Source organism: Photinus pyralis, unplaced genomic scaffold, assembly GCF_008802855.1.
Source record: "Photinus pyralis isolate 1611_PpyrPB1 unplaced genomic scaffold, Ppyr1.3 Ppyr1.4_LG8, whole genome shotgun sequence".
In the NCBI taxonomy this organism is placed as follows: Eukaryota; Metazoa; Arthropoda; class Insecta; order Coleoptera; family Lampyridae; genus Photinus; species Photinus pyralis.
The window spans coordinates 19,630,671-19,645,817 of record NW_022170819.1 but is presented as its reverse complement, the minus strand read 5'-3'; positions in this window follow the sequence as shown (position 1 = coordinate 19,645,817).

Here is a 15,147-nt window from a genome sequence, read left to right as displayed (position 1 = left end):
TTTTGATGATATAATAGTATATTAAGATACAAGTGTATAATCAAGTCTTTAAAGCACGCGCAACGAGTTTAAGGGCACGACGCAAAGCGGAGTGCCTTTAACGTTGCAAGTGCTTTAAAGATCAATTATACACGTGTATCTTATAGTATTTTTTATTATACCTGCAGTATAATTTAAAAATAGGAAATACAATGAAGTCATATTGACGTTATACTCGAATACATGTCTAATTAAGTGGGCTGGGTGTTCGTAATTTCACGATTGCCATGGAAATGTCACTTGACGTTTGCTTATAAAAATCATCGTCTTTGTGAATTAAACGATTTCCGTTGAAAAAGATAATACACCGTCCATTAAATCGATTGTTGTAAAATCTAAACAAACGTTGGTAGGTGTAAAATCCAACTCCAGTAAAGCCTATTATAAAGAATATGAAAAGTTGTTTCCATGGATGAATAGGAAGTTACTTACGAATACAGTCTTAAATGCATCCATAATGCTGGCATATATGAAGGAAATGTCAAAGGTATTTAAATCTTCTATATTTTGGTGCATTCATTCAAAACTTTAAAGCAATGCTGCGATTAAAAAGTGGAACAGATTTGGAAGCATACCCTAAATTACGCGCGTTTGTGAAAGCTTCAACCAAAGGATAGGTACAAAAGCCAAAGAAATGTTCTGCATTTACAGAAAGCGACCTAAGAGGATTTTTTATTTCATCCAGATGACAGTTTCAAAAGTCATACTTGAAGTATCGTTACTTAGCAACTTTAAAGCACGTGTGTTTTAAAGGCCCTTTTTCGCACGCATTTGAGTGTTTAAAACGGAGATTGTGATTCAGGTATAATATAAAAAAAAATTATAGTCCCTATTAAAGAAGAAGCTCAAAAAATAGAAAAACTCCAATAACTACTTCAGTAACATTGAATTTCCTAGTAAATCTTAATAATTGGTTTAAATTTTGGAAATTTGTCAAACACTGATTTCAGCATTCGATTTTACGGGAAACTAGTTGTCAGGTAAACTCCTAACTTGACTTTCCTCGTGACTTTCCGACTACTTTTAATAGAGTAATGGCAATTATCTTTGGTCATAGTATGTCATTAAGAAAATGCCCTCTAGCGCCTTTATTTTGAACTCGACGCAAAAAGTGCACAAGCCTTTTTTGTAGATCTCATCAAGACACATCTTTTTTGTAATTAACATTTTTCACTCTGATGCTTACTTTTAGAGAAAAATTGCAAATTTAGAAAAATAAAAAAACTTCTCAAAAACAAAGGAACTCACAAAAAAAATTGTAATGAAATTTTTTTTAAGCCATTTTGGTCAGCGTATGCGAGAAAAATTTTAAAAAAATTTTTCAAGCTGTTATGGCTCCTTTAAACTTTTGACACCCTCGACAACCACGAAGATGGTTACGGATCAAAACCAAAATAGGACGTTTTCGATTCCCCATACCACCTAACTCTCCTCTCACTATAAAATAAAGGCCATAAAAATAAAAATTAAAGAGTTATTATCATGCTTTAAAGAAAACCGGAAAATTCCGAATACTTCCGAAGATACGTCAGAAAAACCGAAATTGCCGATATCGTTTTTATTTTGTTCTGATATTGGAACAGATACGAAAAATAACACTTTTTTCTATTTCGGTGTTACAATGAGAATTTTGTGCAACTGTTTTCGGCAAAAACAGTGTTTCAATGAGTTCCATTGTAACATTGTTTTTGGTAACTTTTCATCTCTAAGTTGGCAGTTCGCCAAGACGTCAACGTCAAATCATTAGATGTGAAATCAAATTACGTAAAATTTATGTGTTTTCTTTGATTTTTGGTACACGAAGAACTTAATACATTCCAAATCAGCAGTTTACACATCCACCATAAATAAATTTATCTACGAATAAAAAATTACACATTCACGGAATTTAAAGTTTCCAAATGTCAGTGTTGTGTTTATCTACGCTGCCAACTTAAAATTTGTCAACGTAAATGGTGTTGCCAACTTAAGACATATTAATTCTAAAGTTTCCTGTAGTTTTTCATAATTACTTTTTAATTAATTTAAAGCCCCGAAATAGAAAAAATAGTATGAAAAACACGTGTTAAAATGCTTTATTGTAATACTCCTATCTTGTGGACACTTGTCTTTCAATATACTATTTCATTACCACTTTTTGAACTGTACAAGACAGCGTTAAGAGATTTTCAATACAACTTTCGTTTCAGAGAAATCATCACCAACTTTATTTTTTATATGGTCCGTAAAAAAAGTACATACAGTATTGAGTAGCATTTTTTATTACGACTACAACAATGTACGGCACACAGAAAAAAAAGTTGGAAACTGTCGGCTTCAACAGGATGATGCACCCGCACACGTCGCCCTAATAGTGCGACAATGCCTATAGGACATATTTTCCATTTTCCCGAAAATTTCCCGATAGGTATTCTCACAAGATTATGCCGTTGAGCGCGAGTACACTATCCTGTTGAGGGCCCAGAACAAGAGAGGGATAATTAATAAATAAATAAATAAATAAATAAACAGCTGCCAACTTCTGTGATTTTATTCTATAAATAAGGTTGGAAAAAGTGGCGGCAATTTTATTTTTTCACGCAGACGGCCAAGTGTCTAGCAACGGCCCTCTTAAAATAAACCGCGTGACAAAATTCGCAGCGGAAGGTAAGTTATGGGCACCCGAAGTCGCTACCCCTCGAAAACGCGCGCTTTGCAAAAGGTGATTTATTTGGCCCCTCGGAAAAAACAAAATTCCGTCGCAAGAGGACGTGCGCGCGTTTACAAGATCTTTTCGACGACATCCGTTTGAAAACAAACGGAATAAAACTGTAAAAGAAAATAGGAAGAAACTGAAAAATCACCACGTTAGTATCACACGCTCGGCGATGGCGCCAGGATGTCGCCTACCTCACATTACGTAGCCCTGTCCCTAAAGTTGTTAATTATACGTCCCCGGTAGGTACACTCTTCGTCTTTCTTCAGCTGCGTTCTTCTACAAGCACACATTTGCTGCCACCCCGTCAGCCAGTCGGCCAAAGTGAGATTAAAAGCTACATTTTTCTACAAAAATGGGCAAAAAAATTGGAAAAGATTGTTATTTTTCATATTCATATGAAGCTCTATTATGAGACCTATAAATGTTTATGATAATACCATAAAGAAGGCAAGTGTCTCTTCAAACAATGAAATAATGGGTTTGTATTTTTTCCCGTAGAATCGAATGCATAAGTAATTTTATTTTTCATTTGCCTATTATATGTCAATTATATCTGTCATATGTGATATATATGAAGCAGTCTATTACGCCCAAGGGCATAATGAGAGGGCATAATGGATTGTCATTTCATTATGCCCTCAAACGGCTTGTCAAATTGATTGACGGAGTTATATTATGTCATAAAAAAGATGCAACTTGATTCGTATGGAGCACTTTAATGTTGGGCAAACAATAATCATGACATTTGTATATTAGAAATGCATTCTTTGGAATGATGAAAAATAAAATGTTGTATGCACCTCAGGCATTACTCAATATTTAACCCTCGGGCGACTTACAATCCCTCGGGCCGGCGGCCCTCGGGCTCTGTCGCCCTCGGCCTAAATATCGCCTTAATGCCCTTGATGCATAAATAACTATTACGTCCAGCACAAGCGAATACTAGATACAGATACATTGAAAAGTATTCAAATACTTTAGAATGTATTCGAATACTTTCAAAAGTATTCTAATACTATCAAAGGTATTCAAATACTATAAAAAGTATTCGAATACTTTGAAAAGTACTTCATTATCTTACTTTGAAAAGTATTCGAATACAGTAAAAAGTATTCAAATACTTGTCACTCAAATACATTAAAAATTTAAAATAGTATACTAGATAAAAGTCTTAATACTACTTAAAAAATCAAGTTATACTTTGTATGGGGTTAGCTTTTTTTATATTTCTATTGTTATATACAAATTTAAGGGGAGTAAAAGCGTATTATTATTATTATATTATTATATAGGAGGTACCTACCAGGACCTTTCTTTCTTACACCAGTTATGTCCTTAAGAATACGTGTACCAGTTTTCAAAGCGATTGTACGTCGTGCACATGACACGTACGCCTTTCTGAAATTAATCCTAGCGATTTTGGAACAGATCCATTTTTGACCATCCGTTTGTCCGTGTGCATGATAGTTTGTTTAGAAACGTGCGATCGCTTTGAAAATTGGTACACATGGTCTTAAGGATATAAGAAAGGTCCCTATTGTTTTTAAGTTACGTAGACTATCGAGTTCGGTATTCAGATGTATGGGATTTTTATATCTGATTTTGTGACAATGGAAACTTTCCCTAAACATTTCTAAATTGTTCTCAAATATTTGAATAACTTAAAAGTACTGCCTTTTTTTGAGGCCGGAAAAAAAATTGTCTGAGATCGAGATCGATCGAGAGACCATAATTTCAAACAGTTTGAAGATTGGGCTACTAGATCAAACGTTACAGCCCTTTGACTTTTTTTTTCGAAATTTGTTTTTTGTCCATAACTTTTTATTGAGAGGTCTAATCGAAAACGTACGAATTGTTTTGGATTCTACACACCAAAATTAATAAGAAAAAGTGTTTTCCCGAGAAATTTTGGTGTAATCGATTTTTGGTAAAAAAGGAAGGTTATACACTGCCTTTTTTTGAGGCCCGAAAAAAAAATTGTCTCAGATCGACCCGGGAAAAAACATTTTCTTATAGAATGGGCCTGTAGAATCCATAATTTCAAACAGTTCCAAGATTGGGCTACTAGTTCAAAAGTTACAGCCCTTTGAATTTTCTTTCGAAATTGGTTTCTAGTCTATAACTTTTGATTGAGAAGTCTGATCGAAAAAGTACGAATTGTTTTGGATTCTACGCACCAAAATTAATAAGAAAAAGTGTTTTCCCGAGAAATTTTGGAGTAGTCGATTTTTGGTAAAAAAAGGAAGGTTAAGTATTCAAATACTATGCGAAGTATTCGAATACTTTACGAAGTATCCAAATACTTTGCGAAGTATTCGAATACTAAATATTTGTGAAAGTATTTGAGTTACAAATACAAATACTACTTCCATAAAAGTATTTAATTACAAAGTATTTGAATACTAAAAAGTATTTACAAAATCGAATACCTACTGCCCAGCTCTGTTATGGCATTTCTACAATACCTACAACCGTAGAGTGAAGGATCTAGGTACAACTATAACAAATTACGATTATGACGAATCATTTTTCTAAGGTAAATTGACATCAAAACCGAAAGTGAATGCTATTATAGGTAGGTGCAAACTGATGAGTGTAGCAATCAGTGTTTTGTGCCCAATACCGCTTTCCAGTCAAGCTGAAAATAATAATGGGTATAGGTACCTATTATTTCAGTTTTATTCCTCCATCCATGACCCACTTCCACTTCATTACTTGCATCTTTAACGGCGTACTTTAAACCGTAATTATACATCAATTAATAATTTTATAGTTCAAATATGAATGAGGCTGTTGAGCATTTATAAAAAAAAACGCTTCATTAACTTATCGAAAGTGGAATTCTAGATCAAATATGGCATATAAGATGTCGGATACGCTCCTTTGGAATTTTTGTTTATACGGTGATATTTATTAAGAAGTAGACAATAAACAATATTCAAATTAGCCAGATGTTTATTTGTTTTATGAAGTTATCTGGTTGCTCCCTTCAGAAGGATTTTGTCATTTAAAAGTAGACATAGGGAAAACAATACATGTAAATCTCTATGTCTACTTCTTAATAAATAGCACTGTATAGGAAACCATACTTAATTTAAAGCTTAAACATTAAACTTCCAAAGGCGACTCGCCATTAATCCTTTTTTTATCGCCCATTATTTGTTTGGGTAGGTACTGTACCTACAGCGCAGAGACTACATGCATATAAGCAAAGAGTAACCCATAGTACCCTTTGGCATAAGCATTGAAATAAAGGTTTAAGTATTAGACCCCTGTCAGCGATGGCCAGCAAATTATTTATGGTCATTTTCCCCAGGGCAAGGTAAAACAAGTATAAATTGTGCACAACTCCTGTGCCGATAAAGCGCATTTTTTTAACTGAAATAGCTTTTGTTTTGACATCACCAATAGATATATTTCTCGCAGACGTCTCAATCGCCCTTAGTGAGTACCCTCTTCCGACAATCCGTTCTTGAGGTATAAAGGAATATACCCGACCACGATAAGAGGTCGAGGAGGAGGGCTATAGTTGGTAGAAATTAATTCCTTTCGTTGAGACCTTTCATTAGAGTACCATGAAGGATAAAACTAGTTCCACTGTTTCAATTTTCTTATTTATAGAGATATTTTTTGAAATTTTAACCAAAAATTCTTCTAGTAAAGGCAAACATATCGCATACTTTAAGCATGAGGTGTGCGCATGCCCTAGTTTTTTATTTATAAGAATATTTATGCCATATTGTCATTCCTTTGTAAATGGTCCATTTACATGACCTTTTGGGAAGTACTCCTGATCAATTAATGGAAAATGCTCTTAAGGGTCCCTGGTTCGAATCCGGGTTCGGGCATGGATTTTTGTTAATGTGTAAGTAGGTTGAGTTGCTAGAGCTCACTCAAAAATTAAGGCCAAATAAGTAAATAAAATAAATAAATATGTTACTTGCCTTACGGCGAAAACCTTTTTTCATTTTTTTTGTTTCTGCTTTAATTAAACTTCATTTTAATTATACGATTTACTTTTAAATTCGCCGACTTCAAGCGTGAGCTGATGTCAACTTCCATACTTATACAGTTTTTTTTAAATCAAATTTTATCTACAGATGCTTCTAGTAAAGGCAAGCATATCGCACATAGTAAAAATCAAAAGTGCACATGGCAAACTTTTTTGTTTATAGAGATATTTCTTTGAAATTTTAACCATAGGTGCTTCTAGTAAAGACAAAGTTGGAAGTTGAAAATCTCCACGGCATAACTCAGCGAGGATTCAATAGTCGATTCGTGCAGAGAGCCACGGGAGGGCCAATTTCAATTCCTCTTCGAGGAAACGGTCTCAGCTGTTGTCGTTGTGCGGAACGATATAACGGAAACCGTTTATTACACAAATATATACAACACGTAGTGTTGTCACCGTTTAAATGACAAAATCCTGCTGAAGGACGCCTAATTTTATGCAACCAAAATAACTTCTTAAAACAAATGAAGATTTTGCTGTCGTTATTGCTTTGGCTTCCATATTTTTATTTTCCTTCGTGTGCGATGTATTCAACTGAAGAAAAAGTTAATATTGTCAATTGGTATAGTGCCGGTAACCGTTTAAGCAGCGTAAGAGACTTATTTTCTGTGTTGATCACTTTAAAATTAGTGGTTGTTTAAATACGATCCGCATAAGACACCGACAGTAAACAACCCGCAATTTTAATGGAGGATATGAAACTGAATGTTTTAATTTTTGTGGAAGAGAATCCCATAAGAAACTTAAGGAAAATAGCGGCTGAATTTAATATCTCTTCATCAGAGTGACAGTGCAAATCCTTATGTCTACTTCTAAATGAATAACGCTGTACCAAAGAATACCTACTTAATAATTATTAGTTACTCTTTGGCTGTACCTGTACCTATATTTAACTTGCGCCTGAAAATCCTTAACATATTGCAATGCGATTTGTTGTTTTGTTAATATAGGTACAGGATGTTTATGGAAAATATATTAATAAAGAATATTGATTTATTATTTATCCCTTTTACCCTTTTCTTTAAGAGGACAAAAAAGGATTAAGTACTGACTGACAGCTAGCTTGAGTACATACCTATATATAATTCCATATGAAGAACCACCCCCAACTTAATCAAGATGTATGAAGATTAACCAGAAGGAGGACGAAGAAGAAGTATATTTTGTAACATTTGTTACAATTAAATGACACCTAGAAGTGGGGCTTTCTTGTATTGTACCTTCAGTATGTTTTCGAAGAACATTTAGAAACACTGTTAGCATATAAGTGTATGGTAGCAATTCGTGTCATAAAAATGTACCTATATACCCTCATCGTAGCACCACATACATTCCTCATGAGGTGACGTAAAGGGCCAAATAAGGTATTTATTGACCATACGCTTAAATTAAAGCGACATCGTAAATATATTGCAACTGATACTTTTTTTACGAAAACATTTTCAACGTGTCCATTATATTAAAATCAAAGAGTATACTGGTACTCTTTGATTAAAATGATATTTTTCTACCGCTTCTTTGGACACAAATTTAAAATTGCTCATCTTTTACGTAACTGCGGGCGGATTTTGAAGGGCCAGTCAAAAAATGTTACACACAAAACTTTTTGGAGATTTTTGAGCACATTTATTTTTACAGAAACGTGCAGAATGGGGCAGCAATTTTTAGTGCAGCTCTAATAAAACAAACGTGAAACTTTAAATAACTATAGGGCCGCGGTGATTTTCCACTGGGGGAACTTTTCAATAATTTCATACAGGTCTATAGTAATTTTCATAATTATAATGCAAATAACCGAAACTATCACAATTTTGTTCTGGCGACTGGCTCCGTGGCATTTACTCCCGCTTATTCCCCTATAGGCGGCTCTCACTATGCCACCGTGTCATTAAACCGTTTTTTAAGTATTTAAATGACCTTTCACTAGGTAATAAAGCATTTTCATTCTGTCTTGTACCCAAAGTGGGAAAATGCGTTACTTTCAGGGGCCTAAGATGTATTTGTTTCACGAACTGCTTAAGTAAATTGTTAGTAAGTGCATTTTTTTGTTTTTGAAACTGTGCTAAACATTTTTATCACTCAAAAATTCATCAAAACGTACCTACTCAAAGGAATTTAAATCAAGGGTTACGACTCCACGTTCTGTGGAAGAGAGTGACCGTCTCACCTAAGGGAACAGATCTGAGATTTCAAATGAAGTCAAATGCTTTTTTTGCTAATTTTCAAGAAATTAATTAATTTAGCAGACAATACAAATGACATATGGATATCGCTGTTAATAATTGTAGCTCCGAACAATATAAAAGTAATTAGGAAAAGAGAACAATTGGATAAATCCTTTGTGGTCAATACCTGACGAAGGCGTATTGTGTGTTTCGTATTTAAATTTTAATAACGCACATCTTCAGCAGTGGCGTTAGGCGTAGCGAAATGAAATGGTGCCCATGGCGCCAATGCGCCCTCATTACAAAATGTATCATCCAGATTATTTTTGTGTCATTTTAAAACAAGCGAAATGTACTTAATTTCTACTGTAATATAACAAGCAGAAATTAAATAGAAATCAAAGAACACAACTGCATCAGGTTGGTTGTCAGGGAATATGATTATTTCGAACGATATCAGCCGAAATGTTTTGAGTTTTTCGGATTTTTTTTCAAGGGTGCCAACTGACCCTCCCTTGTCTTATGGCGCCCTTTTGACTTTGGCGCCCAGGGCACGTACCCTGTTTGTCATACCTTGGATACCCCACTGATCTTGAGGTTTCTAAATTGGTATAAAACCAGCATTGATTATGGATGTGGTTGATGAAAAGGATCGATGAATTGACGGTGATTTTCATTTTTGTCTATCTCGGATAAAAGCACCAATGAAACAACAATAGTTAATGCTTATGGTCCTGATTGATATAATATAGCACCCTTTTTTTATCTTATAAGGCGGGCTGCTATATAATAAACTTTTTTTAAACTGTAGAATGTACAAAATACAAATTTTGATTCAGAAATACGTTCAGAGGCTCTTGGTGGAAGTCGGGTGGTAGGTACTTCAAGGCGCCCGGAACGTGGATTAAAATCCAAATGACCAAATCTATTTAAATTTGATCCGAATTTTCGTACAGAATTGATTTTTGAAATTTACCTACTGAGTTTACATGCGTCCTAATGAAACAAAAATAAAAACTTACCTTGGTCCTTATATTAGTTCTGTCTCTCCAACGGAATTTACCATTTGAACGACGCGACGATACATACACCTCACTGCTTAAACTTTCCCAAACTACTGTACGCACAAAATTGTTAGGTAAAGAGATAACAGGTAATGGTCAGCGATGACGCGTCCTTCTTATCTATACTCGTCATGAACATTTCAATTGAAAATTGATATCTGACGCTATTGAATTGGCATTTTCAGGTCAGTCACATCAAAATAGAAATACCCAATCAATTATTTTTATACAATGATCGCTTTTTTAGAATAAAAAAGTCTTCACGGCAATTGCGCGCCGCAAAGCGAAATGTGTACCACTATTATTTGCGTTCTGTACGATTTTTTTGCATTAAATCACAGACAGTTAAAGGTGTGCCATACATAATTATTTTATGTCCAGTACGAATATTATCCTTTTTGGATGTTGTATGGATGTTTAGATCGCAACATATAGAATATACCTACCTATGCATTTTAAATCTAAAATACACCAGAAATATCTTCCAGACGTATTTTCATTATAATATAGGTACTATAGATACACGGGTTTAATAAATAGAAAGCTTCAATCAGTAAAAACAAAAATGTATACCTAAATTGTGCACATTTTTTTAAACTAAAATAGCTTATTAAATGGTTGGGTTATAAAAGATGTTTAGGTACTTTTTTGGTAGATGATTAATGGGGAGTGGGCTCTTTACACTTAAACATTTAAAGGCCGCCTGGCCAGAGCTGGGCAGTATTCGATTTTGTAAATACTTTTTAGTATTCAAATCCTTTAAAGTATTCAAATACTTTGTAATTAAATACTTTTATGGAAGCAGTATTTGTATTTGTAACTCCAATACTTTCACAAATATTTAGTATTCGAATACTTCGCAAGGTATTTGATTACTTTGAGAAGTATTCGAATACTTCGCATAGTATTTCAATTCCTTCCTTTTTTACCAAAAATCGACTACACCAAAATTTCTCGGGAAAACACTTTTTCTTATTAATTTTGGTACGTAGAATCCAAAACAATTCGTACTTTTTCGATCAGACTTCTCAATCAAAAGTTATACACTAGAAACCAATTTCGAAAGAAAATTCAAAGGGCTGTAACATTTGAACTAGTAGCCCAATCTTGCAACTGTTTGAAATGATGGATTCTACAGGCCACATTCTATAAGAAAGTGTTTTTTCCGGGTCAATCTGAGACAATTTTTTTGGCGGACCTCAAAAAAAGGCAGTGTACAACCTTCCTTTTTTACCAAAACTCGACTACACCAAAATTTCTCGGGAAAACACTTTTTCTTATTTATTTTGGTGCGTAGAATCCAAAACAATTCGTACTTTTTCGATCAGACTTCTCAATCAAAAGTTATAGACTAGAAACCAATTTCGAAAGAAAATTCAAAGGGCTGTAACTTTGAACTAGTAGCCCAATCTTGGAACTGTTTGAAATTATGGATTCTACAGGCCACATTCTATAAGAAAATTTTTTTTCCGGGTCGACCTGAGACAATTTTTTTTTCGGGGCTCAAAAAAAGGCAGTGTATAACCTTCCTTTTTTACCAAAAATCGACTACACCAAAATTTCTCGGGAAAACCCTTTTTCTTATTAATTTTGGTGCGTAGAATCCAAAACAATTCGTACTTTTTCGATCAGACTTCTCAATCAAAAGTTATAGACTATAGAAACCAATTTCGAAAGAAAATTCAAAGGGCTGTAACTTTTGAACTAGTAGCCCAATCTTGGAACTGTTTGAAATTATGGATTCTACAGGCCACATTTTATAAGAACATTTTTTTCCGGGTCGATCTGAGACAATTTTTTTGGCGGGCCTCAATAAAAGGCAGCGTATAACCTTCCTTTTTTACCAAAAATCGACTGCACCAAAATTTCTCGGGAAAACACTTTTTCTTATTAACTCTGGTGCGTAGAGTCCAAAACAATTCGTACTTTTTCGATCAGACTTCTCAATCAAAAGTTATAGACTGGAAACAAATTTCGAAAGAAAATTCAAAGGGCTGTAACTTTTGAAATAGTAGCCCAATCTTGGAACTGTTTGAAATTATGGATTCTACGGGCCACATTTTATAAGAACATTTTTTTCCGGGTCGATCTGAGACAATTTTTTTGGCGGGCCTCAAAAAAACGCAGTGTATAACCTTCCTTTTTTACCAAAAATCGACTGCACCAAAATTTCTCGGGAAAACACTTTTTCTTATTAACTCTGGTGCGTAGAGTCCAAAACAATTCGTACTTTTTCGATCAGACTTCTCAATCAAAAGTTATAGACTGGAAACAAATTTCGAAAGAAAATTCAAAGGGCTGTAACTTTTGAAATAGTAGCCCAATCTTGGAACTGTTTGAAATTATGGATTCTACGGGCCACATTTTATAAGAACATTTTTTTCCGGGTCGATCTGAGACAATTTTTTTGGCGGGCCTCAAAAAAACGCAGTGTATAACCTTCCTTTTTTACCAAAAATCGACTGCACCAAAATTTCTCGGGAAAACCCTTTTTCTTATTAATTTTGATGCGTAGAATCCAACACAATTCGTACTTTTTCGATCAGACTTCTCAATTAAAAGTTAAGGACTAGAAACCAATTTCGAAAGAAAATTCAAGGGGCTGTAACTTTTGAACTAGTAGCCCAATCTTGGAACTGTTTGAAATTATGGATTCTACAGGCCACATTCAATAAGAAAGTTTTTTTTCCGGGTCGATCTGAGACAATTTTTTTGGCGGGCGTCAAAAAAAGGCAGTGTACAACCTTCCTTTTTTACCAAAAACCGACTGCACCAAAATTTCTCGGGAAAACACTTTTTCTTATTAACTCTGGTGCGTAGAGTCCAAAACAATTCGTACTTTTTCGATCAGACTTCTCAATCAAAAGTTATAGACTGGAAACAAATTTCGAAAGAAAATTCAAAGGGCTGTAACTTTTGAAATAGTAGCCCAATCTTGGAACTGTTTGAAATTATGGATTCTACAGGCCACATTCTATAAGAACATTTTTTTTCCGGGTCGATCTGAGACAATTTTTTTTCGGGGCTCAAAAAAACGCAGTGTATAACCTTCCTTTTTTACCAAAAATCGACTGCACCAAAATTTCTCGGGAAAACACTTTTTCTTATTAACTCTGGTGCGTAGAGTCCAAAACAATTCGTACTTTTTCGATCAGACTTCTCAATCAAAAGTTAAGGACTAGAAACCAATTTCGAAAGAAAATTCAAGGGGCTGTAACTTTTGAACTAGTAGCCCAATCTTGGAACTGTTTGAAATTATGGATTCTACAGGCCACATTCAATAAGAAAGTTTTTTTTCCGGGTCGATCTGAGACAATTTTTTTGGCGGGCGTCAAAAAAAGGCAGTGTACAACCTTCCTTTTTTACCAAAAACCGACTGCACCAAAATTTCTCGGGAAAACACTTTTTCTTATTAACTCTGGTGCGTAGAGTCCAAAACAATTCGTACTTTTTCGATCAGACTTCTCAATCAAAAGTTATAGACTGGAAACAAATTTCGAAAGAAAATTCAAAGGGCTGTAACTTTTGAAATAGTAGCCCAATCTTGGAACTGTTTGAAATTATGGATTCTACAGGCCACATTTTATAAGAACATTTTTTTCCGGGTCGATCTGAGACAATTTTTTTTGCGGGCCTCAATAAAAGGCAGTGTATAACCTTCCTTTTTTACCAAAACTCATCTACACCAAAATTTCTCTGTAAAACACATTTTCTTATTAATTATGGTGCGTAGAATCCAAAACAATTCGTACTTTTTCGATCAGACTTCTCAATCAAAAGTTAAGGACTAGAAACCAATTTCGAAAGAAAATTCAAATGGCTGTAACTTTTGAATTAGTAGCCCAATCTTGGAACTGTTTGAAATTATGGATTCTACAGGCCACATTCTATAAGAAAATTTTTTTCCGGACAATTTTTTTGGCGGACCTCAAAAAAAGGCAGTGTATAAACCTTCCTTTTTTACCAAAAATCGACTGCACCAAAATTTCTCGGGAAAACCCTTTTTCTTATTAATTTTGATGCGTAGAATCCAACACAATTCGTACTTTTTCGATCAGACTTCTCAATTAAAAGTTAAGGACTAGAAACCAATTTCGAAAGAAAATTCAAGGGGCTGTAACTTTTGAACTAGTAGCCCAATCTTGGAACTGTTTGAAATTATGGATTCTACAGGCCACATTCTATAAGAAAGTTGTTTTCCGGGTCGATCTGAGACAATTTTTTTGGTGGGCGTCAAAAAAAGGCAGTGTACAACCTTCCTTTTTTACCAAAAACCGACTGCACCAAAATTTCTTGGGAAAACACTTTTTCTTATTAACTCTGGTGCGTAGAGTCCAAAACAATTCGTACTTTTTCGATCAGACTTCTCAATCAAAAGTTATAGACTGGAAACAAATTTCGAAAGAAAATTCAAAGGGCTGTAACTTTTGAAATAGTAGCCCAATCTTGGAACTGTTTGAAATTATGGATTCTACAGGCCACATTTTATAAGAACATTTTTTTCCGGGTCGATCTGAGACAATTTTTTTTGCGGGCCTCAATAAAAGGCAGTGTATAACCTTCCTTTTTTACCAAAACTCATCTACACCAAAATTTCTCTGTAAAACACATTTTCTTATTAATTATGGTGCGTAGAATCCAAAACAATTCATACTTTTTCGATCAGACTTCTCAATCAAAAGTTAAGGACTAGAAACCAATTTCGAAAGAAAATTCAAGGGGCTGTAACTTTTGAACTAGTAGCCCAATCTTGGAACTGTTTGAAATGATGGTTTCTACAGGCCACATTCTATAAGAAAGTTTTTTTTCCGGGTCGATCTGAGACAATTTTTTTGGCGGGCGCGGGCCTCAAAAAAAGGCAGTGTATAACCTTCCTTTTTTACCAAAAAACGACTACACCAAAACTTCTCGGGAAAACAGTTTTTACAACCACAAAAATTGTAACAAGGAATTATCGGTCCAGAAACTAAAAAGCCAAGATTTTGGACGCTTTGCATTTTGCTACATTTTTTTATCTCTAGAGGGAGGTAGCTGCCCCTCTCTGCCGACCGTCCGTTCAGTGGCTTGTTGCAGAAACAGAAAAAGTTGGTACCTGTAAATGCCTATTATAAATAATATGAAAACTTGTTTTGGTGGATTAATAGGAATGAGCAGCAGTCTTATTGCCGG